The 25,000-nt window shown below is 51.2% G+C and overlaps 1 protein-coding gene across 1 annotated transcript in view; it reads right to left on the bottom strand.

Annotated features, from left to right (window-relative positions):
- Nucleotides 1-25,000, bottom strand: part of LOC106593637 (caspase recruitment domain-containing protein 11-like) — a 128,130-nt gene that overhangs the window by 99,186 nt on the left and 3,944 nt on the right.

Genomic DNA, 25,000 nt, shown 5'->3' on the forward strand with positions numbered 1-25,000 from the left:
GACAGAGAGTGATTTAGGTTTACTATATCCATCTCTCTCTATATACAGCGCCTTGCTAAAGTATTCACACCCCTTGGCATGTTTTTTTTCTGTTTTGTTGCATTTCAACCTGTAATTTAAACGGACAAACACAAAATAGTCCAAATTAGTGATGTGAAATGGAAAAAAATAACTTGTTTAAAAAAATTCACCAAAAACAACACAACTGAACAGTGGTGTTTGTATGTATTCACCCCTAAATAATATCTGGGGCAGCCAATTACCTTCAGAAGACACATAATTAGTTCAATAAAGTCCACCTGTGCTGCAGTCAAAGTGTCACATGATCTGTCACATGATCTCAGCATATATACAGTTAAAGTCAGAGGTTTACTTACACCTTCGCCAAATACATTTAAACTCACTTTTTTTCACAATTCCTGACATTTAATCCTAGTAATAATTCCCTGTCGTAGGTCAGTTAGGATCACCACTTTATTTTAAGAATGTGAAATGTCAGAATAATAGTAGAGAGAATGATTTATTTCAGCTTTTATTTCTTTCATCACATTCCCAGTGGATCAGAAATTTACATACACTCAATTAGTATTTGGTAGCATTGCCTTTAAATTGTTTAACTTGGGTCAAACGTTTTGGGTAGCCTTCCACAAGCTTCCCACAATAAGTTGGGTGAATTTTGGGCCATTCCTCCTGACAGAGCTGGTGTAACTGAGTCAGGTTTGTAGGCCTACTTTGCTCGCACACGCTTTTTCAGTTCTGCCCACAAATTTTCTATAGGATTGAGGTCAGGGCTTTGTGATGGCCACTCCAATACCTTGACTTTGTTGTCCTTAAGCCATTTTGCCAAAACTTTGGAAGAATGCTTGGGGTCATTGTCCATTGGGAAGACCCATTTGTGACCAAGATTTAACTTCCTGACCGATGTCTTGAGATGTTGCTTCAATACATCCACATAATGTTCCTCCTCATGATGCCATCTATTTTGTGAAGTGCATCAGTCCCTCCTGCAGCAAAGCACCCCCACAACATGATGCAGCGGATCATGAGAACGCCGGTCTATGCGGAGGTGCGCACAATCTCGCCCATGCACACGCACAGTCCGGTGCGAGCGATCCCAGCCCCTCGCAAGTGCCGTGCTAGAGTGGGCGTGCAGCCTGGTAGGAGGATGCCTGCACAGCGCATCTGGCCACCGGTGCACCTCCTAGGCTCAGGCTACCCTACGCCTGCTCTACGCACGGCAGCCATCAGGCCTCTGCACAGCCCTGTTCGCCCTGTACCAGCACTCCGCCCGTGCAGGGCTACTGATACCACCCAGCCAGGACGGGTGGTGCAGGCTGTGCGCTCCAGACCTCCAGTGCGGGTTCATGGCCCGGTGTATCCAGTTCCTGCTCCTCGTACTGGCCCGGTGTATCCAGTTCCTGCTCCTCGTACTGGCCCGGTGTATCCAGTTCCTGCTCCTCGTACTGGCCCGGTGTATCCAGTTCCTGCTCCTCGTACTGGCCCGGTGTATCCAGTTCCTGCTCCTCGTACTGGCCCGGTGTATCCAGTTCCTGCTCCTCGTACTGGCCCGGTGTATCCAGTTCCTGCTCCTCGTACTGGCCCGGTGTATCCAGTTCCTGCTCCTCGTACTGGCCCGGTGTATCCAGTTCCTGCTCCTCGTACTGGCCCGGTGTATCCAGTTCCTGCTCCTCGTACTGGCCCGGTGTATCCAGTTCCTGCTCCTCGTACTGGCCCGGTGTATCCAGTTCCTGCTCCTCGTACTGGCCCGGTGTATCCAGTTCCTGCTCCTCGTACTGGCCCGGTGTATCCAGTTCCTGCTCCTCGTACTGGCCCGGTGTATCCAGTTCCTGCTCCTCACACTGGCCCGGTGTATCCAGTTCCTGCTCCTCGTACTGGCCCGGTGTATCCAGTTCCTGCTCCTCGTACTGGCCCGGTGTATCCAGGTTCCTGCTCCTCGTACTGGCCCGGTGTATCCAGTTCCTGCTCCTCGTACTGGCCCGGTGTACCCAGTTCCTGCTCCTCGTACTGGCCCGGCGTATCCAGTTCCTGCTCCTCGTACTGGCCCGGTGTATCCAGTTCCTGCTCCTCGTACTGGCCCGGCGTATCCAGTTCCTGCTCCTCACACTGGCCCGGTGTATCCAGTTCCTGCTCCTCGTACTGGCCCGGTGTATCCAGTTCCTGCTCCTCGTACTGGCCCGGTGTACCCAGTTCCTGCTCCTCGTACTGGCCCGGCGTATCCAGTTCCTGCTCCTCGTACTGGCCCGGTGTATCCAGTTCCTGCTCCTCGTACTGGCCCGGTGTATCCAGTTCCTGCTCCTCGTACTGGCCCGGTGTATCCAGTTCCTGCTCCTCGTACTGGCCCGGTGTATCCAGTTCCTGCTCCTCGTACTGGCCCGGTGTAACCAGTTCCTGCTCCTCGCACTGGCCCGGTGTATCCAGTTCCTGCTCCTCGCACTGGCCCGGTGTATCCAGTTCCTGCTCCTCGTACTGGCCCGGCGTATCCAGTTCCTGCTCCTCGTACTGGCCCGGTGTAACCAGTTCCTGCTCCTCGCACTGGCCCGGTGTATCCAGTTCCTGCTCCTCGTACTGGCCCGGTGTATCCAGTTCCTGCTCCTCGTACTGGCCCGGTGTATCCAGTTCCTGCTCCTCGTACTGGCCCGGTGTATCCAGTTCCTGCTCCTCGTACTGGCCCGGTGTATCCAGTTCCTGCTCCTCGTACTGGCCCGGTGTATCCAGTTCCTGCTCCTCGTACTGGCCCGGTGTATCCAGTTCCTGCTCCTCGTACTGGCCCGGTGTATCCAGTTCCTGCTCCTCGTACTGGCCCGGTGTATCCAGTTCCTGCTCCTCGTACTGGCCCGGTGTATCCAGTTCCTGCTCCTCGTACTGGCCCGGTGTATCCAGTTCCTGCTCCTCGTACTGGCCCGGTGTATCCAGTTCCTGCTCCTCGTACTGGCCCGGTGTATCCAGTTCCTGCTCCTCGTACTGGCCCGGTGTATCCAGTTCCTGCTCCTCGTACTGGCCCGGTGTATCCAGTTCCTGCTCCTCGTACTGGCCCGGTGTATCCAGTTCCTGCTCCTCGTACTGGCCCGGTGTATCCAGTTCCTGCTCCTCGTACTGGCCCGGTGTATCCAGTTCCTGCTCCTCGTACTGGCCCGGTGTATCCAGTTCCTGCTCCTCGTACTGGCCCGGTGTATCCAGTTCCTGCTCCTCGTACTGGCCCGGTGTATCCAGTTCCTGCTCCTCGTACTGGCCCGGTGTATCCAGTTCCTGCTCCTCGCACTGGCCCGGTGTATCCAGTTCCTGCTCCTCGTACTGGCCCGGTGTATCCAGTTCCTGCTCCTCGCACTGGCCCGGTGTATCCAGTTCCTGCTCCTCGTACTGGCCCGGTGTATCCAGTTCCTGCTCCTCGTACTGGCCCGGTGTATCCAGTTCCTGCTCCTCGTACTGGCCCGGTGTATCCAGTTCCTGCTCCTCGTACTGGCCCGGTGTATCCAGTTCCTGCTCCTCGTACTGGCCCGGTGTATCCAGTTCCTGCTCCTCGTACTGGCCCGGTGTATCCAGTTCCTGCTCCTCGTACTGGCCCGGTGTATCCAGTTCCTGCTCCTCGTACTGGCCCGGTGTATCCAGTTCCTGCTCCTCGTACTGGCCCGGTGTATCCAGTTCCTGCTCCTCGTACTGGCCCGGTGTATCCAGTTCCTGCTCCTCGTACTGGCCCGGTGTATCCAGTTCCTGCTCCTCGTACTGGCCCGGTGTATCCAGTTCCTGCTCCTCGTACTGGCCCGGTGTATCCAGTTCCTGCTCCTCGTACTGGCCCGGTGTATCCAGTTCCTGCTCCTCGTACTGGCCCGGTGTATCCAGTTCCTGCTCCTCGTACTGGCCCGGTGTATCCAGTTCCTGCTCCTCGTACTGGCCCGGTGTATCCAGTTCCTGCTCCTCGTACTGGCCCGGTGTATCCAGTTCCTGCTCCTCGTACTGGCCCGGTGTATCCAGTTCCTGCTCCTCGTACTGGCCCGGTGTATCCAGTTCCTGCTCCTCGTACTGGCCCGGTGTATCCAGTTCCTGCTCCTCGTACTGGCCCGGTGTATCCAGTTCCTGCTCCTCGTACTGGCCCGGTGTATCCAGTTCCTGCTCCTCGTACTGGCCCGGTGTATCCAGTTCCTGCTCCTCGTACTGGCCCGGTGTATCCAGTTCCTGCTCCTCGTACTGGCCCGGTGTATCCAGTTCCTGCTCCTCGTACTGGCCCGGTGTATCCAGTTCCTGCTCCTCGTACTGGCCCGGTGTATCCAGTTCCTGCTCCTCGTACTGGCCCGGTGTATCCAGTTCCTGCTCCTCACACTGGCCCGGTGTATCCAGTTCCTGCTCCTCGTACTGGCCCGGTGTATCCAGTTCCTGCTCCTCGTACTGGCCCGGTGTATCCAGTTCCTGCTCCTCGTACTGGCCCGGTGTATCCAGTTCCTGCTCCTCACACTGGCCCGGTGTATCCAGTTCCTGCTCCTCGTACTGGCCCGGTGTATCCAGTTCCTGCTCCTCGTACTGGCCCGGTGTATCCAGTTCCTGCTCCTCGTACTGGCCCGGTGTATCCAGTTCCTGCTCCTCGTACTGGCCCGGTGTATCCAGTTCCTGCTCCTCGTACTGGCCCGGTGTATCCAGTTCCTGCTCCTCGTACTGGCCCGGTGTATCCAGTTCCTGCTCCTCGTACTGGCCCGGTGTATCCAGTTCCTGCTCCTCACACTGGCCCGGTGTATCCAGTTCCTGCTCCTCGTACTGGCCCGGTGTATCCAGTTCCTGCTCCTCGTACTGGCCCGGTGTATCCAGTTCCTGCTCCTCGTACTGGCCCGGTGTATCCAGTTCCTGCTCCTCGTACTGGCCCGGTGTATCCAGTTCCTGCTCCTCGTACTGGCCCGGTGTATCCAGTTCCTGCTCCTCACACTGGCCCGGTGTATCCAGTTCCTGCTCCTCGTACTGGCCCGGTGTATCCAGTTCCTGCTCCTCGTACTGGCCCGGTGTATCCAGTTCCTGCTCCTCGTACTGGCCCGGTGTATCCAGTTCCTGCTCCTCGTACTGGCCCGGTGTATCCAGTTCCTGCTCCTCGTACTGGCCCGGTGTATCCAGTTCCTGCTCCTCGTACTGGCCCGGTGTATCCAGTTCCTGCTCCTCGTACTGGCCCGGTGTATCCAGTTCCTGCTCCTCGTACTGGCCCGGTGTATCCAGTTCCTGCTCCTCGTACTGGCCCGGTGTATCCAGTTCCTGCTCCTCGTACTGACCCGGTGTATCCAGTTCCTGCTCCTCGTACTGGCCCGGTGTATCCAGTTCCTGCTCCTCGTACTGGCCCGGTGTATCCAGTTCCTGCTCCTCGTACTGGCCCGGTGTATCCAGTTCCTGCTCCTCGTACTGGCCCGGTGTATCCAGTTCCTGCTCCTCGTACTGGCCCGGTGTATCCAGTTCCTGCTCCTCGTACTGGCCCGGTGTATCCAGTTCCTGCTCCTCGTACTGGCCCGGTGTATCCAGTTCCTGCTCCTCGTACTGGCCCGGTGTATCCAGTTCCTGCTCCTCGTACTAGCCTCAAGGTGTGTGTCCCTAGTCTGGCGTCTCCAAAGCCAGCACCACGCACCAGGCTTTCAGTGCGTCAGCCCAGTCCAGTACATCCTGCTCCTGTTCCTCGCACTAGCCTTGTGGTGCGTATAAATAGCCTGGCGTCTCCAAAGCCAGCCCCACGCGTCAGGCTTTCAGTGAGCAGTCCCCGTCCAGAGCTTCCGACGACAGTTCCCCGTCCAGAGCTTCCGGCGATGTCCTACAGTCCGGAACCGAGAGAGTCGGCCTACAGTCCGGAACCGAGAGAGTCGGCCTACAGTCCGGAACCGAGAGAGTCGGCCTACAGTCCGGAACCGAGAGAGTCGGCCTACAGTCCGGAACCGAGAGAGTCGCCCGCCAGTCCGAGGTCTCCAGCGACGCGCCTTAGCCCAGAGGCCTTCAGCGGGGGTGGACAGGTTAGGTTGGGGACTAAGCCTGAGCCACCTCCGTAGTAGGAGGATTGGGGAGGGGAAGGGTGTAGCACAAGAACCGTCGGTGACGGTGGCCACCCTCCCTTCCCTCCCTTTAGTTTGGGGTTTATTTTTGTGTTTTTTATGTTTAGGTGTATCCGGGGTCTGCACCTTTAGGAGGGGGTACTGTCACGTCCTGACCAGTATAAGGGGTTATTTGTTATTGTTGTTTGGTCAGGACGTGGCAGAGGGGGTGTTTGTTTTGTGTTGTCGGGGGTTTTTGGGTAGTGTTCTATGTTTTGTATTTCTATGTTCTATTTTCTAGTTTTTCTATTTCTATGTTTAGTTTATTGTTTTTGACCTTCGATTGGAGGCAGCTGTTCCTCGTTGCCTCTAATTGAAGGTCCTATTTAGTAGGGGTGTTTTTTCTATGGGTTTTGTGGGTAGTTGTTTCTTGTTTAGCTGTGTGCCTGACAGGACCGTTTTCGTCGTTCTTTTTGTTCAGTGTTCAATGGGGTGCAAAGGAGCAAAAATAAATAAATAAATACAGTAGGGGAAGAGGTAGTTGTTTGGGCTAAATTATAGATGGGCTATGTACAGGTGCAGTGATCTGGGAGCTGCTCTGACAGCTGGTGCTTAAAGCTAGTGAGGGAGATGAGTGTTTCCAGTTTCAGAGATTTTTGTAGTTCGTTCCAGTCATTGGCAGCAGAGAACTGGAAGGAGAGACGGCCAAAGGAGGAATTGGCTTTAGGGGTGACCAGAGAGATATACCTGCTGGAGCGCGTGCTACAGGTGGATGCTGCTATGGTGACCAGTGAGCTGAGATAAGGGGGGGACTTTACCTAGCAGGGTCTTGTAGATGACCTGGAGCCAGTGGGTTTGGCGACGAGTATGAAGCGAGGGCCAGCCAACGAGAGCGTACAGGTCACAGTGGTGGGTAGTATATGGGGCTTTGGTGACAAAACGGATGGCACTGTGATAGACTGCATCCAATTTGCTGAGTAGAGTGTTGGAGGCTATTTTATAGATGACATCGCCGAAGTCGAGGATCGGTAGGATGGTCAGTTTTACGAGGGTATGTTTGGCAGCATGAGTGAAGGACGCTTTGTTTTGCGAAATAGGAAGCCAATTCTAGATTTAATTTTGCATAGGAGATGCTTAATGTGAGTCTGGAAGGAGAGTTTACAGTCTTACCAGACACCTAGGTATTTGTAGTTGTCCACATATTCTAAGTCAGAACCGTCCAGAGTAGTGATGCAGGACGGACGGGCAGGTGCGGGCAGCGATCGGTTGAAGAGCATGCATTTAGTTTTACTTGTATTTAAGAGCAGTTGGAGGCCACGGAAGGAGAGTTGTATGGCATTGAAGCTCGTCTGGACGTTAGTTAATACAGTGTCCAAAGAAGGGCCAGAAGTATACAGAATGGTGTCGTCTGCGTAGAGGTGGATCAGAGAATCACCAGCAGCAAGAGCGACATCATTGATGTATACAGAGAAGAGAGTCGGCCCAAGAATTGAACCCTGTGGCACCCCCATAGAGACTGCCAGAGGTCCGGACAACAGGCCCTCCGATTTGACACACTGAACTCTATCAGAGAAGTAGTTGGTGAACCAGGCGAGGCAGTCATTTGAGAAACCAAGGCTGTTGAGTCTGCCGATGACAATGTGGTGATTGACAGAGTCGAAAGCCTTGTCCAGGTCGATGAATACAGCTGCACAGTATTGTTTCTTATCGATGGCGGTTACGATATCGTTTAGGACCTTGAGCGTGGCTGAGGTGCACCCATGACCAGCTCTGAAACCAGATTGCATAGCGGAGAAGGTGCGGTGGGATTCGAAATGGTCGGTAATCTGTTTGTTGACTTGGCTTTCGAAGACCTTAGAAAGGCAGGGTAGGATGGATATAGGTCTGTAGCAGTTTGGGTCAAGAGAGGGGGATGACCACTGCTGCTTTCCAGTCTTTGGGAATAGATAGTAAAAGGAACAGGTTTCTGGGGGCGATAAAATAGCTTTGAGGTATAATGTACAGACAAAGGTATGGCAGGATGTGAATACAGTGGAGGTGAACCTGGGCATTGAGTGACGATGAGAGAGATATTGTCTCTAGAAACATCATTGAAACCAGAAGATGTCATAGCATGTGAGGGTGGAGGAACTGAAAGGCTGGATGACCTGTTCTCTCCCTGTCTGTCTCTCTTCCTCATCTCTCCCTGTCTGTCTCTCTGTCTGTCTCTCTTCCTCATCTCTCCTTCTGTCTGTCTCTCTGTCTGTCTCTCTTCCTCATCTCTCCCTCTGTCTGTCTCTCTGTCTGTCTCTCTACCTCATCTCTCCCTCTGTCTGTCTCCCTGTCTGTCTCTCTTCCTCATCTCTCCTTCTGTCTGTCTCTCCTTCTGTCTGTCTCTCTTCCTCATGTCTCTCCCTGTCTGTCTCTCTGTCTGTCTCTCTACCTCATCTCTCCCTCTGTCTGTCTCTCTGTCTATCTCTCTTCCTCATGTCTCTCCCTGTCTGTCTCTCTGTCTGTCTGTCTGTCTTCCTCATCTCTCCCTGTCTGTCTCTCTTCCTCATGTCTCTCCCTGTCTGTCTCTCTTCCTCATCTCTCCTTCTGTCTGTCTCTCTGTCTGTCTCTCTTCCTCATCTCTCTCTCTGTCTGTCTCTCTTCCTCATCTCTCCTTCTGTCTGTCTCTCTGTCTGTCTCTCTTCCTCATCTCTCCCTCTGTCTGTCTCTCTGTCTGTCTCTCTTCCTCATCTCTCCTTCTGTCTGTCTCTCTGTCTGTCTCTCTTCCTCATGTCTCTCCCTGTCTGTCTCTCTGTCTGTCTCTCTTCCTCATCTCTCCCTGTCTGTCTCTCTGTCTGTCTCTCTTCCTCATCTCTCTCTCTGTCTGTCTCTCTTCCTCATCTCTCTCTCTGTCTGTCTGTCTCTCTGTCTGTCTCTCTTCCTCATCTCTCCCTGTCTGTCTCTCTGTCTGTCTCTCTTCCTCATCTCTCCTTCTGTCTGTCTCTCTGTCTGTCTCTCTTCCTCATCTCTCCTTCTGTCTGTCTCTCTGTCTATCTCTCTTCCTCATCTCTCCTTCTGTCTGTCTCTCTGTCTGTCTCTCTTCCTCATGTCTCTCCCTGTCTGTCTCTCTGTCTGTCTCCCTGTCTGTCTCTCCCTGTCTGTCTCTCTGTCTGTCTCTCTTCCTCATCTCTCCCTGTCTGTCTCTCTGTCTGTCTCTCTTCCTCATCTCTCTCTCTGTCTGTCTCTCTTCCTCATCTCTCTCTCTGTCTGTCTGTCTCTCTGTCTGTCTCTCTTCCTCATCTCTCTCTCTGTCTGTCTCTCTTCCTCATCTCTCCTTCTGTCTGTCTCTCTGTCTGTCTCTCTTCCTCATCTCTCCTTCTGTCTGTCTCTCTGTCTGTCTCTCTACCTCATCTCTCCCTCTGTCTGTCTCTCTGTCTGTCTCTCTACCTCATCTCTCCCTCTGTCTGTCTCTCTGTCTGTCTCTCTCCCTCATCTCTCCCTCTGTCTGTCTCTCTGTCTGTCTCTCTTCCTCATCTCTCCTTCTGTCTGTCTCTCTGTCTGTCTCTCTCCCTCATCTCTCCCTCTGTCTGTCTCTCTGTCTGTCTCTCTTCCTCATCTCTCCCTCTGTCTGTCTCTCCCTGTCTGTCTCTCTGTCTGTCTCTCTTCCTCATCTCTCCTTCTGTCTGTCTCTCTGTCTGTCTCTCTCCCTCTGTCTGTCTCTCCCTCTGTCTGTCTCTCTGTCTGTCTCTCTTCCTCATCTCTCTCTCCCTCTGTCTCTCGTCCTCATCTCTCTCTCTCTCTCTCTCTCTCTCTCTCTCTCTCTCTCTCTCTCTCTCTCTCTCTCTCTCTCTCTCTCTCTCTCTCTACCTCTCTCTCTCTCTCTCTACCTCTCTCTACCTCTCTCTCTCTACCTCCCTCTCTCTACCTCCCTCTCTCTACCTCTCTCTCTCTACCTCTCTCTACCTCTCTCTACTCTCTCTCTCTCTCTCTCTCTCTACCTCCCTCTCTCTCTACCTCTCTCTTTACCCCTAACTCTCTCTACCTCTCTCTCTCTACCTCTCTCTATCTCTCTCTCTCTCTACCTCTCTCTCTACCTACCTCTCTCTCTACCTCTCTCTCTCTACCTCTCTCTCTACCTACCTCTCTCTCTACCTCTCTCTCTCTACCTCTCTCTACCTCTCTCTCTACCTACCTCTCTCTCTACCTCTCTCTCTACCTCCCACTCTCCATACTGTGTCTGGTGGGCCCTGCTCTACCCCTACCTCTCTCTCTACCTCTCTACCTCTCTACCTCTCTCTCTACCTCTCTACCTCTCTACCTCCCTCTCTACCTCTCTACCTCTCTCTCTACCTCTCTCTCTACCTCTCTACCTCCCTCTCTCTACCTCTCTCTACCTCCCTCTCTCTCTCTCTACCTCTCTCTCTACCTACCTCTCTCTCTACCTCTCTCTCTCTACCTCTCTCTCTCTCTATACTGTGTCTGGTGGGCCCTGCTCTACCCCTAACTCTCTCTACCTCTCTCTCTCTCTCTCTCTCTCTCTCTCTCTCTCTCTCTCTACCTCTCTCTCTCTCTCTCTCTCTCTCTACCTTTCTCTCTACCTCTACCTCTCTCTCTCTACCTCTCTCTCTACCTCTCTCTACCTCTCCCTCTCTCTCTCTCTATCTCTCTCTCCATACTGTGTCTGGTGGGCCCTGCTCTACCCCTAACTCTCTCTCTCTCTCTCTCTACCTCGCTCTCTCTACCTCTCTCTACCTCTCTCTCTACCTCCCCCTCTCTCTACCTCTCTACCTCTCTCTCTCTCTCTCCCTCTCTCTACCTCTCTCTCTATCTCTCTCTCTACCTCTCTCTACCTCTCTCTCTCTACCTCCCCCTCTCTCTACCTCTCTCTCTCTACCTCTCCCTCTCTCTACCTCCCCCCTCTCTCTACCTCTCTCTCTCTCTCTACCTTTCCCTCTCTCTACCTCTCTCTCTATCTCTCTCTCCATACTGTGTCTGGTGGGCCCTGCTCTACCCATAACTCTAACCCTAGTGGCTTTATAATCCTGCTTTGTGTCTTCAGCCAGGCAAATCAGCCCTATCTAACACACACACACCAGATAACAGCTCTATGCAAATGTCTGTGTGTGTGTGTGTGTGTGTGTGTGTGTGTGTGTGTGTGTGTGTGTGTGTGTGTGTGTGTGTGTGTGTGTGTGTGTGTGTGTGTGTGTGTGTGTGTCAGGAAGGAAAGGAGACGGAAAGAACAGTTGTGTCTGCACACGCACACACACACACACACACACACACACACACACACACCACACACACACACACACACACACACACACTGAGGAGGAGATTTAAACTACGAACTGTCACCTCCCACACACACACACACACACACACACACACACTACACACACACACACACACACAGTACACACACACACACACACACACACACACGGTCACCCACAGACGTTTCCTCTTCTCTTAATTTGGAGTGTATGACTCAGAAAGTCATTTCCCAGTTCCTCCTTCTACTGCAGATGTCAAGACTCAGTTCAATGTAAAGGGGATTTATTGGCCGAGGAAACCCGTGTTTACATCGCCAAAGCAAGTGAAATAGATAATAAACAAAAGTGAAATAAAAAATACAAAAAAAAATGTACAGACTATATATATCATGTCTATGTGCAGTGTTGTAACGATGTGCAAATAGTTACAAGTACCAAAGAAGGGAAAATAAATCAACATAAATATGGGTTGTATTTATAATGGTGTTTTGTTCTTCACTGGTTGACCTTTTCTTGCGGCAACAGGTCACACATCTTGCTGCTGTGATTAAACTCTGTGGTATTTCACCCAGTAGATATGGGAGTTTATCAAAATCGGGTTTGTTTTCTAATTCTTTGTGTATCTGTGTAAATTGAGGGAAATATGTGTCTCTAATATGGTCATACATTTGGGCAGGAGGTTAGGAAGTGGCAGCTCAGTTTCCACGTCATTTTGTGGGCAGTGTTGCACATAGCCTGTCTTCTCTTGGGAGCCAGGTCTGCCTACGGCGGCCTTTCTCAATAGCAAGGCTCTCTCTCTCCCTCTCCTTAATGTTGGGTCAGGTTTTCTACCGCAGTGGTCAGGTATTCGGTAGCCTTTCTCAATAGCAAGGCTCTCTCTCCATTTCCTTAATGTTGGGTTTTTTGCCACTGTGAACTCTCTATTTAGGGCCAAATAGCATTCCAGTTTTTTTAATTCTTTCCAATGAGTTTTCTCATGATTTGGTTGGGCCTAATTGTGTTGCTATTGCTGTCCTGGGGCTCTGTGGGGTCTGTTTGTGTCCCGGGGCTCTGTGGGGTCTGTTTGTGTTGCTGTCCTGGGGCTCTGTGGGGTCTGTTTGTGTTGCTGTCCCGGGGCTCTGTGGGGTCTGTTTGTGTTGCTGTCCTGGGGCTCTGTGGGGTCTGTTTGTGTTGCTGTCCTGGGGCTCTTGGGTCTGTTTGTGTTGCGTCCTGGGGCTCTGTGGGGTCTGTTTGTGTTGCTGTCCTGGGGCTCTGTGGGGTCTGTTTGTGTTGCTGTCCCGGGGCTCTGTGGGGTCTGTTTGTGTTGCTGTCCTGGGGCTCTGTGGGGTCTGTTTGTGTTGCTGTCCTGGGGCTCTGTGGGGTCTGTTTGTGTTTGTGAACAGAGCCCCAGGACCAGCTTGCTTAGGGGGACTCTTCTCCAGGTTCATCTCTCTGTAGGTGATGGCTTTGTTATGGAAGGTTTGGGAATCGCTTCCTTTTAGATGGTTGTAGAATTGAATGTCTCTTTTCTGGATGTTGATCATTAGCAGGTATCGGTCTAATTCTGCTCTGCATTATTTGGTGTTTTACGTTGTACACTGAGGATATTTTTGCAGAATTCTCCATGCAGAGTCTCAATGTGGTGTTGGTCCCATTTTGTGAATTCCTGGTTGGTGAGCGGACCCCAGACCTCACAACCACAAAGGGCAATGGGTTCTATAACTGATTCAAGTGTTTTTAGCCAGATCCTAATTGGGATGTCAAATTTTATGTTCCTTTTGATGGCGTAGAAGGCCCTTATTGCCTTGTCTCTCAGATCGATCACAGCTTTGTGGAAGTTACCTGTGGCGCTGATGTTTAGGCCGAGGTACCTATACGTTTTTGTGTTCTCTAGAGCAACGGTGTCTAGATGGAATTTGTATTTGTGGTCCTGGCAACTGGACCATTATTTTTGTCTTGCTGAGATTTACCGTCACGGCCCAGGTCTGTCAGGGCCCAGGTCTGTCACGGCCCAGGTCTGAGAGAATATGTGCAGAAGATCTAGGTGTTGCTGTAGGCCCTCCTTGGTTGGGGACAGATCTAGGTGCTGCTGTGGGCCCTCCTTGGTTGGGGACAGATCTAGGTGCTGCTGTAGGCCCTCCTTGGTTGGGGACAGATCTAGGTGTTGCTGTAGGCCCTCCTTGGTTGGGGACAGATCTAGGTGCTGCTGTAGGCCCTCCTTGGTTTGGGGACAGATCTAGGTGCTGCTGTAGGCCCTCCTTGGTTTGGGGACAGATCTAGGTGCTGCTGTAGGCCCTCCTTGGTTGGGGACAGATCTAGGTGTTGCTGTAGGCCCTCCTTGGTTGGGGACAGATCTAGGTGCTGCTGTAGGCCCTCCTTGGTTGGGGACAGATCTAGGTACTGCTGTAGGCCCTCCTTGGTTTGGGGACAGATCTAGGTGCTGCTGTAGGCCCTCCTTGGTTTGGGGACAGATCTAGGTGCTGCTGTGGGCCCTCCTTGGTTGGGGACAGATCTAGGTGCTGCTGTAGGCCCTCCTTGGTTGGGGACAGATCTAGGTGCTGCTGTAGGCCCTCCTTGGTTTGGGGACAGAAGCACCAGATCATCAGCGAACAGTAGACATTTGACTTTAGATTCTAGACACTCATGCCAAATTGAGTCAAAAGGTTATGAAATCACCAAAGCATGAAAAGCCTTTGCCTTTGTTTTTTTGTTTGTTTGTCAGTTGGGGTGAATGAGTGATCTGTCGTGCTGTAATTTGGTAAAAAAAAGCCAATTTGACATTCGCTCACTACATTGTTCTCTTTAACGGCTCTGCTGTGAAAGATAATGCAGAGAATCTTCCAGAAATGTTGCAGTTTACGCATATCCAATGTCATTATCGGGGTCAAGTCCTCGGTTCCCAAAACCGGGGAAGATCCGTCTGCCGACGTAAAAGAACGAGGGGGGGCCACAACAGACTTTCTTCCGTCGCGACGTCCCTCCAAGGCCCTTCTGTTAGCTTGCTAGCCCCGGCCCGCAAGCTGCCTGAAGCCACTCGCTGGACTCCTATGATCACTCGGCTACTCATGCCTCTCGCTGACGTCAGTATGTCTTGTCCATTTGCTGTTTTGGTTAGTATTTATTGCCTTATTTCCCTGTAGAGCCTCTAGCCCTGCTTCAATATGCCTTATTTAACACTTTAGTTCCACACTACAACACGTGCAGTGACATCACCTGCTTTAATTAAATGATATTTCTAGAGACAATGTCTCTTTCATCATCACTCTATGTACAGGTTAACCCTCACTGTATCCACATCCTACCATACCTTTGTCTGTACATTATGCCTTGAATCTATTCTACCGCGCCCAGAAATCTGTTCCTTTTACTCTCTGTTCCGGACGTCCTAGACGACCAGTTATTTTAGCCTTTAGCCGTACCCTCATCCTACTCCTCCTCTGTTCCTCTGGTGATGTAGAGGTGAATCCAGGCACTGCAGCCCCCTGCACCACTCCCATTCCCCAGGTTCTTATAGCCTTTAGCCGTACCCTCATCCTACTCCTCCTCTGTTCCTCTGGTGATGTAGAGGTTAACCCAGGCCCTGCAGCCCCCAGCACCACTCCCATTCCCCAGGTTCTTATAGCCTTTAGCCGTACCCTTATCCTACTCCTCCTCTGGTGATGTAGAGGTTAATCCAGGCCCTGCAGCCCCCAGCACCACTCCCATTCCCCATGCGCTATCATTTGTTGACTTCTGTAACCGTAAAAAGCCTTGGTTTCATGCATGTTAACATCAGAAGCCTCCTCCCTACGTTTGTTTTATTCACTGCTTTAGCACACTCTGCCAACCCCGATGTCCTAGCCGTGTCTGAATCCTGGCTTAGGAAGGCCACCAAAAACCCTGAAATTTCCATCCCTAACTATAACATTTTCCGACAAGATAGAACTGCCAAAGGGAGCGGTGTTGCAATCTACTGCAGAGATAGCCTGCAGAGTTCTGTCTTACTATCCAGGTCTGTGCCCAAACAATTCGAACTTCTTCTTTTAAAAATCCACCTTTCCAGAAACAAGTCTCTCACCGTTGCCGCTTGCTATAGATCACCCTCAGCTCCCAGCTGTGCCCTGGACACCATATGTGAACTGATTGCACCCCATCTATCTTCAGAGCTCGTGATGCTAGGTGACCTAAACTGGGACATGCTTAACACCCCGGGCATCCTACAATCTAAGCTAGATGCCCTCAATTTCTCACAAATTATCAATGAACCCACCAGGTACATCCCCAAATCCGTAAACACGGGCACCCTCATAAATATCATCCTAACCAACTTGCCCTCCAAATATACCTCTGCTGTTTTCAACCAAGATCTCAGCGATCACTGCCTCATTGCCTGCATCCGTAACGGGTCAGCGGTCAAACGACCACCCCTCATCACTATCAAACGCTCCCTAAAACACTTCAGTGAGCAGGCCTTTCTAAACGACCTGGCCCGGGTATCCTGGAAGGATATTGACCTCATCCCATCAGTAGAGGATGCCTTGTCATTCTTTAAAAGTGCCTTCCTCACCATCTTAAATAAGCATGCCCCTTTCAAAAAAAATGTTGAACCAGGAACAGATATAGCCCTTGGTTCTCTCCAGACTTGTCTGCCCTTGACCAGCACAAAAATATCCTGTGGCGTTCTGCATTAGCATCGAATAGCCCCCGCGATATGCAACTTTTCAGGGAAGTTAGGAACCAATATACACAGGCAGTTAGAAAAGCTAAGGCTAGCTTTTTCAAACAGAAATTTGCATCCTGTAGCACTAACTCAAAAAAGTTCTGGGACACTGTAAAGTCCATGGAGAATAAGAGCACCTCCTCCCAGCTGCCCACTGCACTGAGGATAGGAAACACTGTCACCACCGATAAATCCACTATAATTGAGAATTTCAATAAGCATTTTTCTACGGCTGGCCATGTTTTCCACCTGGCTACCCCTACCCCGGTCAACAGCCCTGCACCCCCACAGCAACTCGCCAAAGCCTCCCCCATTTCTCCTTCACCCAAATCCAGATAGCTGATGTTCTTAACAAAACTGCAAAACCTGGACCCCCCAAATCAGCCGGGCTATACAATCTGGACCATCTCTTTATAAAATTATCTGCCGAAATTATTGCAACCCCTATTACTAGCCTGTTCAACCTCTCTTTCGTATCGTCTGAGATTCCCAAAGATTGAAAGCTGCCGCGGTCATTCCCCCTCTTCAAAGGGGGAGACACTCTAGACCCAAACTGCCACAGACCTATATCTATCCTACCCTGCCTTTCTAAGGTCTTCGAAAGCCAAGTCAACAAACAGATTACCGACCATTTCGAATCCATTTCGAATGTGCAATCTGGTTTCAGAGCTGGTCATGGGTGCACCTCAGCCACGCTCAAGGTCCTAAACGACATCGTAACCGCCATCGATAAGAGACATTACTGTGCTGCCGTATTCATCGACCTGGCCAAGGCTTTCGAACTGTTGCACTAGAGCACACAAAAACCTATAGGTACCTAGGACTAGTGCAGGGTTAGAACTAAAGCCTGTAACTCTCCAGGACTAGCGCAGGGTTAGAACTAAAGCCCGTAACTCTCCAGGACTAGTGCAGGGTTAGAACTAAAGCCCGTAACTCTCCAGGACTAGTGCAGGGTTAGAACTAAAGCCTGTAACTCTCCAGGACTAGTGCAGGGTTAGAACTAAAGCCTGTAACTCTCCAGGACTAGTGCAGGGTTAGAACTAAAGCCTGTAACTCTCCAGGACTAGCGCAGGGTTAGAACTAAAGCCCGTAACTCTCCAGGACTAGTGCAGGGTTAGAACTAAAGCCCGTAACTCTCCAGGACTAGTGCAGGGTTAGAACTAAAGCCCGTAACTCTCCAGGACTAGTGCAGGGTTAGAACTAAAGCCCGTAACTCTCCAGGACTAGTGCAGGGTTAGAACTAAAGCCTGTAACTCTCCAGGACTAGTGCAGGGTTAGAACTAAAGCCTGTAACTCTCCAGGACTAGTGCAGGGTTAGAACTAAAGCCTGTAACTCTCCAGGACTAGTGCAGGGTTAGAACTAAAGCCTGTAACTCTCCAGGACTAGTGCAGGGTTAGAACTAAAGCCTGTAACTCTCCAGGACTAGTGCAGGGTTAGAACTAAAGCCTGTAACTCTCCAGGACTAGTGCAGGGTTAGAACTAAAGCCTGTAACTCTCCAGGACTAGTGCAGGGTTAGAACTAAAGCCTGTAACTCTCCAGGACTAGTGCAGGGTTAGAACTAAAGCCCGTAACTCTCCAGGACTAGTGCAGGGTTAGAACTAAAGCCCGTAACTCTCCAGGACTAGTGCAGGGTTAGAACTAAAGCCCGTAACTCTCCAGGACTAGTGCAGGGTTAGAACTAAAGCCCGTAACTCTCCAGGACTAGTGCAGGGTTAGAACTAAAGCCCGTAACTCTCCAGGACTAGTGCAGGGTTAGAACTAAAGCCCGTAACTCTCCAGGACTAGTGCAGGGTTAGAACTAAAGCCCGTAACTCTCCAGGACTAGTGCAGGGTTAGAACTAAAGCCCGTAACTCTCCAGGACTAGTGCAGGGTTAGAACTAAAGCCCGTAACTCTCCAGGACTAGTGCAGGGTTAGAACTAAAGCCCGTAACTCTCCAGGACTAGTGCAGGGTTAGAACTAAAGCCCGTAACTCTCCAGGACTAGTGCAGGGTTAGAACTAAAGCCCGTAACTCTCCAGGACTAGTGCAGGGTTAGAACTAAAGCCCGTAACTCTCCAGGACTAGTGCAGGGTTAGAACTAAAGCCCGTAACTCTCCAGGACTAGTGCAGGGTTAGAACTAAAGCCCGTAACTCTCCAGGACTAGTGCAGGGTTAGAACTAAAGCCCGTAACTCTCCAGGACTAGTGCAGGGTTAGAACTAAAGCCCGTAACTCTCCAGGACTAGTGCAGGGTTAGAACTAAAGCCCGTAACTCTCCAGGACTAGTGCAGGGTTAGAACTAAAGCCCGTAACTCTCCAGGACTAGTGCAGGGTTAGAACTAAAGCCCGTAACTCTCCAGGACTAGTGCAGGGTTAGAACTAAAGCCCGTAACTCTCCAGGACTAGTGCAGGGTTAGAACTAAAGCCCGTAACTCTCCAGGACTAGTGCAGGGTTAGAACTAAAGCCCGTAACTCTCCAGGACTAGTGCAGGGTTAGAACTAAAGCCCGTAACTCTCCAGGACTAGTGCAGGGTTAGAACTAAAGCCCGTAACTCTCCAGGACTAGTGCAGGGTTAGAACTAAAGCCCGTAACTCTCCAGGACTAGTGCAGGGTTAGAACTAAAGCCCGTAACTCTCCAGGACTAGTGCAGGGTTAGAACTAAAGCCCGTAACTCTCCAGGACTAGTGCAGGGTTAGAACTAAAGCCCGTAACTCTCCAGGACTAGTGCAGGGTTAGAACTAAAGCCCGTAACTCTCCAGGACTAGTGCAGGGTTAGAACTAAAGCCCGTAACTCTCCAGGACTAGTGCAGGGTTAGAACTAAAGCCCGTAACTCTCCAGGACTAGTGCAGGGTTAGAACTAAAGCCCGTAACTCTCCAGGACTAGTGCAGGGTTAGAACTAAAGCCCGTAACTCTCCAGGACTAGTGCAGGGTTAGAACTAAAGCCCGTAACTCTCCAGGACTAGTGCAGGGTTAGAACTAAAGCCCGTAACTCTCCAGGACTAGTGCAGGGTTAGAACTAAAGCCCGTAACTCTCCAGGACTAGTGCAGGGTTAGAACTAAAGCCCGTAACTCTCCAGGACTAGTGCAGGGTTAGAACTAAAGCCCGTAACTCTCCAGGACTAGTGCAGGGTTAGAACTAAAGCCCGTAACTCTCCAGGACTAGTGCAGGGTTAGAACTAAAGCCCGTAACTCTCCAGGACTAGTGCAGGGTTAGAACTAAAGCCCGTAACTCTCCAGGACTAGTGCAGGGTTAGAACTAAAGCCCGTAACTCTCCAGGACTAGTGCAGGGTTAGAACTAAAGCCCGTAACTCTCCAGGACTAGTGCAGGGTTAGAACTAAAGCCCGTAACTCTCCAGGACTAGTGCAGGGTTAGAACTAAAGCCCGTAACTCTCCAGGACTAGTGCAGGGTTAGAACTAAAGCCCGTAACTCTCCAGGACTAGTGCAGGGTTAGAACTAAAGCCCGTAACTCTCCAGGACTAGTGCAGGGTTAGAACTAAAGCCCGTAACTCTCCAGGACTAGTGCAGGGTTAGAACTAAAGCCCGTAACTCTCCAGGACTAGTGCAGGGTTAGAACTAAAGCCCGTAACTCTCCAGGACTAGTGCAGGGTTAGAACTAAAGCCCGTAACTCTCCAGGACTAGTGCAGGGTTAGAACTAAAGCCCGTAACTCTCCAGGACTAGTGCAGGGTTAGAACTAAAGCCCGTAACTCTCCAGGACTAGTGCAGGGTTAGAACTAAAGCCCGTAACTCTCCAGGACTAGTGCAGGGTTAGAACTAAAGCCCGTAACTCTCCAGGACTAGTGCAGGGTTAGAACTAAAGCCCGTAACTCTCCAGGACTAGTGCAGGGTTAGAACTAAAGCCCGTAACTCTCCAGGACTAGTGCAGGGTTAGAACTAAAGCCCGTAACTCTCCAGGACTAGTGCAGGGTTAGAACTAAAGCCCGTAACTCTCCAGGACTAGTGCAGGGTTAGAACTAAAGCCCGTAACTCTCCAGGACTAGTGCAGGGTTAGAACTAAAGCCCGTAACTCTCCAGGACTAGTGCAGGGTTAGAACTAAAGCCCGTAACTCTCCAGGACTAGTGCAGGGTTAGAACTAAAGCCCGTAACTCTCCAGGACTAGTGCAGGGTTAGAACTAAAGCCCGTAACTCTCCAGGACTAGTGCAGGGTTAGAACTAAAGCCCGTAACTCTCCAGGACTAGTGCAGGGTTAGAACTAAAGCCCGTAACTCTCCAGGACTAGTGCAGGGTTAGAACTAAAGCCCGTAACTCTCCAGGACTAGTGCAGGGTTAGAACTAAAGCCCGTAACTCTCCAGGACTAGTGCAGGGTTAGAACTAAAGCCCGTAACTCTCCAGGACTAGTGCAGGGTTAGAACTAAAGCCCGTAACTCTCCAGGACTAGTGCAGGGTTAGAACTAAAGCCCGTAACTCTCCAGGACTAGTGCAGGGTTAGAACTAAAGCCCGTAACTCTCCAGGACTAGTGCAGGGTTAGAACTAAAGCCCGTAACTCTCCAGGACTAGTGCAGGGTTAGAACTAAAGCCCGTAACTCTCCAGGACTAGTGCAGGGTTAGAACTAAAGCCCGTAACTCTCCAGGACTAGTGCAGGGTTAGAACTAAAGCCCGTAACTCTCCAGGACTAGTGCAGGGTTAGAACTAAAGCCCGTAACTCTCCAGGACTAGTGCAGGGTTAGAACTAAAGCCCGTAACTCTCCAGGACTAGTGCAGGGTTAGAACTAAAGCCCGTAACTCTCCAGGACTAGTGCAGGGTTAGAACTAAAGCCCGTAACTCTCCAGGACTAGTGCAGGGTTAGAACTAAAGCCCGTAACTCTCCAGGACTAGTGCAGGGTTAGAACTAAAGCCCGTAACTCTCCAGGACTAGTGCAGGGTTAGAACTAAAGCCCGTAACTCTCCAGGACTAGTGCAGGGTTAGAACTAAAGCCCGTAACTCTCCAGGACTAGTGCAGGGTTAGAACTAAAGCCCGTAACTCTCCAGGACTAGTGCAGGGTTAGAACTAAAGCCCGTAACTCTCCAGGACTAGTGCAGGGTTAGAACTAAAGCCCGTAACTCTCCAGGACTAGTGCAGGGTTAGAACTAAAGCCCGTAACTCTCCAGGACTAGTGCAGGGTTAGAACTAAAGCCCGTAACTCTCCAGGACTAGTGCAGGGTTAGAACTAAAGCCCGTAACTCTCCAGGACTAGTGCAGGGTTAGAACTAAAGCCCGTAACTCTCCAGGACTAGTGCAGGGTTAGAACTAAAGCCCGTAACTCTCCAGGACTAGTGCAGGGTTAGAACTAAAGCCCGTAACTCTCCAGGACTAGTGCAGGGTTAGAACTAAAGCCCGTAACTCTCCAGGACTAGTGCAGGGTTAGAACTAAAGCCCGTAACTCTCCAGGACTAGTGCAGGGTTAGAACTAAAGCCCGTAACTCTCCAGGACTAGTGCAGGGTTAGAACTAAAGCCCGTAACTCTCCAGGACTAGTGCAGGGTTAGAACTAAAGCCCGTAACTCTCCAGGACTAGTGCAGGGTTAGAACTAAAGCCCGTAACTCTCCAGGACTAGTGCAGGGTTAGAACTAAAGCCCGTAACTCTCCAGGACTAGTGCAGGGTTAGAACTAAAGCCCGTAACTCTCCAGGACTAGTGCAGGGTTAGAACTAAAGCCCGTAACTCTCCAGGACTAGTGCAGGGTTAGAACTAAAGCCCGTAACTCTCCAGGACTAGTGCAGGGTTAGAACTAAAGCCCGTAACTCTCCAGGACTAGTGCAGGGTTAGAACTAAAGCCCGTAACTCTCCAGGACTAGTGCAGGGTTAGAACTAAAGCCCGTAACTCTCCAGGACTAGTGCAGGGTTAGAACTAAAGCCCGTAACTCTCCAGGACTAGTGCAGGGTTAGAACTAAAGCCCGTAACTCTCCAGGACTAGTGCAGGGTTAGAACTAAAGCCCGTAACTCTCCAGGACTAGTGCAGGGTTAGAACTAAAGCCCGTAACTCTCCAGGACTAGTGCAGGGTTAGAACTAAAGCCCGTAACTCTCCAGGACTAGTGCAGGGTTAGAACTAAAGCCCGTAACTCTCCAGGACTAGTGCAGGGTTAGAACTAAAGCCCGTAACTCTCCAGGACTAGTGCAGGGTTAGAACTAAAGCCCGTAACTCTCCAGGACTAGTGCAGGGTTAGAACTAAAGCCCGTAACTCTCCAGGACTAGTGCAGGGTTAGAACTAAAGCCCGTAACTCTCCAGGACTAGTGCAGGGTTAGAACTAAAGCCCGTAACTCTCCAGGACTAGTGCAGGGTTAGAACTAAAGCCCGTAACTCTCCAGGACTAGTGCAGGGTTAGAACTAAAGCCCGTAACTCTCCAGGACTAGTGCAGGGTTAGAACTAAAGCCCGTAACTCTCCAGGACTAGTGCAGGGTTAGAACTAAAGCCCGTAACTCTCCAGGACTAGTGCAGGGTTAGAACTAAAGCCCGTAACTCTCCAGGACTAGTGCAGGGTTAGAACTAAAGCCCGTAACTCTCCAGGACTAGTGCAGGGTTAGAACTAAAGCCCGTAACTCTCCAGGACTAGTGCAGGGTTAGAACTAAAGCCCGTAACTCTCAGGACTAGTGCAGGGTTAGAACTAAAGCCCGTAACTCTCCAGGACTAGTGCAGGGTTAGAACTAAAGCCCGTAACTCTCCAGGACTAGTGCAGGGTTAGAACTAAAGCCCGTAACTCTCCAGGACTAGTGCAGGGTTAGAACTAAAGCCCGTAACTCTCCAGGACTAGTGCAGGGTTAGAACTAAAGCCCGTAACTCTCCAGGACTAGTGCAGGGTTAGAACTAAAGCCCGTAACTCTCCAGGACTAGTGCAGGGTTAGAACTAAAGCCCGTAACTCTCCAGGACTAGTGCAGGGTTAGAACTAAAGCCCGTAACTCTCCAGGACTAGTGCAGGGTTAGAACTAAAGCCCGTAACTCTCCAGGACTAGTGCAGGGTTAGAACTAAAGCCCGTAACTCTCCAGGACTAGTGCAGGGTTAGAACTAAAGCCCGTAACTCTCCAGGACTAGTGCAGGGTTAGAACTAAAGCCCGTAACTCTCCAGGACTAGTGCAGGGTTAGAACTAAAGCCCGTAACTCTCCAGGACTAGTGCAGGGTTAGAACTAAAGCCCGTAACTCTCCAGGACTAGTGCAGGGTTAGAACTAAAGCCCGTAACTCTCCAGGACTAGTGCAGGGTTAGAACTAAAGCCCGTAACTCTCCAGGACTAGTGCAGGGTTAGAACTAAAGCCCGTAACTCTCCAGGACTAGTGCAGGGTTAGAACTAAAGCCCGTAACTCTCCAGGACTAGTGCAGGGTTAGAACTAAAGCCCGTAACTCTCCAGGACTAGTGCAGGGTTAGAACTAAAGCCCGTAACTCTCCAGGACTAGTGCAGGGTTAGAACTAAAGCCCGTAACTCTCCAGGACTAGTGCAGGGTTAGAACTAAAGCCCGTAACTCTCCAGGACTAGTGCAGGGTTAGAACTAAAGCCCGTAACTCTCCAGGACTAGTGCAGGGTTAGAACTAAAGCCCGTAACTCTCCAGGACTAGTGCAGGGTTAGAACTAAAGCCCGTAACTCTCCAGGACTAGTGCAGGGTTAGAACTAAAGCCCGTAACTCTCCAGGACTAGTGCAGGGTTAGAACTAAAGCCCGTAACTCTCCAGGACTAGTGCAGGGTTAGAACTAAAGCCCGTAACTCTCCAGGACTAGTGCAGGGTTAGAACTAAAGCCCGTAACTCTCCAGGACTAGTGCAGGGTTAGAACTAAAGCCCGTAACTCTCCAGGACTAGTGCAGGGTTAGAACTAAAGCCCGTAACTCTCCAGGACTAGTGCAGGGTTAGAACTAAAGCCCGTAACTCTCCAGGACTAGTGCAGGGTTAGAACTAAAGCCCGTAACTCTCCAGGACTAGTGCAGGGTTAGAACTAAAGCCCGTAACTCTCCAGGACTAGTGCAGGGTTAGAACTAAAGCCTGTAACTCTCCACTGACCTGCTACTCTGGATTATCGACCCCGGCCTGACCTGCTGTCTGCCTGCCGTCCTGTACCTTGACCTCTACTCTGGATTATCGACCCCGGCCTGACCTGCTGCCTGCCGTCCTGTACCTTGACCTCTACTCTGGATTATCGACCCCGGCCTGCCTTAACCTGTCGTTTGCCTTCCCTGGTGGTTACAATAAACATTGTTACTTCACACAGTCTGCACTTGGGTCTTACTTTGACTCTATGTAGGTTACAAATACTTTTTATCAGGAATCAAAGTCCTGAGTGTGGGAACAAACATAGTCTGTCCCACGGTCGGGTCAACAAGAAAGAAAATATTCAACAAAGCCAGAACCCCTGGACCCACTCCAATTCACACACCGCCCCAACAGATCCACAGATGATGCAATCTCTATTGCACTTCACGCTGCCCTTTCCCTCCTGGACAAAAGGAACACCTGTGTGAGAATGTTATTCATTGACTACAGATCAGTGTTCAACACCATAGTGCCCTCAAAGCTCATCACTAAGCTAAGGACCCTGGGACTAAACACCTCCCATCTGTAACTGGATCCTGGACTTCCTGACGGGCCCCCCCAGGTGGTGAGGGTAGGTAGCAACACATCCGCCACGCTGATCCTCAACACGGGGGTCCCTCAGGGGTGCGTGCTCAGTCCCCTCTTGTACTCCCTGTTCACTCATGACCACATGGCCAGGCACGACTCCAACACCATCATTAAGTTTGCAGACGACACAACAGTGGTAGGCCTGATCACCGACAACAATGAGACAGCCTATAGGGAGAAGGTCAGAGACCTGGCAGTGTGGTGCCAGGACAACAACCTCTCCCTCAACGTCATCAAGACTAAGGAGATGATTGTGGACTACAGGAAAAGGAGGACCGAGCACGCCCCCATTCTCATCGACGGGGCTGCAGTGGAGCAGGTTGAGAGCTTCAAGTTCCTTGATGTCCACATCACCAACAAACTAGAATGGTCCAAACACACCAAGACAGTCGTGAAGAGGGCACGACAAAGCCTATTCCCCCTCAGGAAACTAAAAAGATTTGGCATGGGTCCTGAGATCCTCAAAAAGTTC

This window comes from Salmo salar, unplaced genomic scaffold (assembly GCF_905237065.1).
Source record: "Salmo salar unplaced genomic scaffold, Ssal_v3.1, whole genome shotgun sequence".
Lineage (NCBI taxonomy): Eukaryota > Metazoa > Chordata > Actinopteri > Salmoniformes > Salmonidae > Salmo > Salmo salar.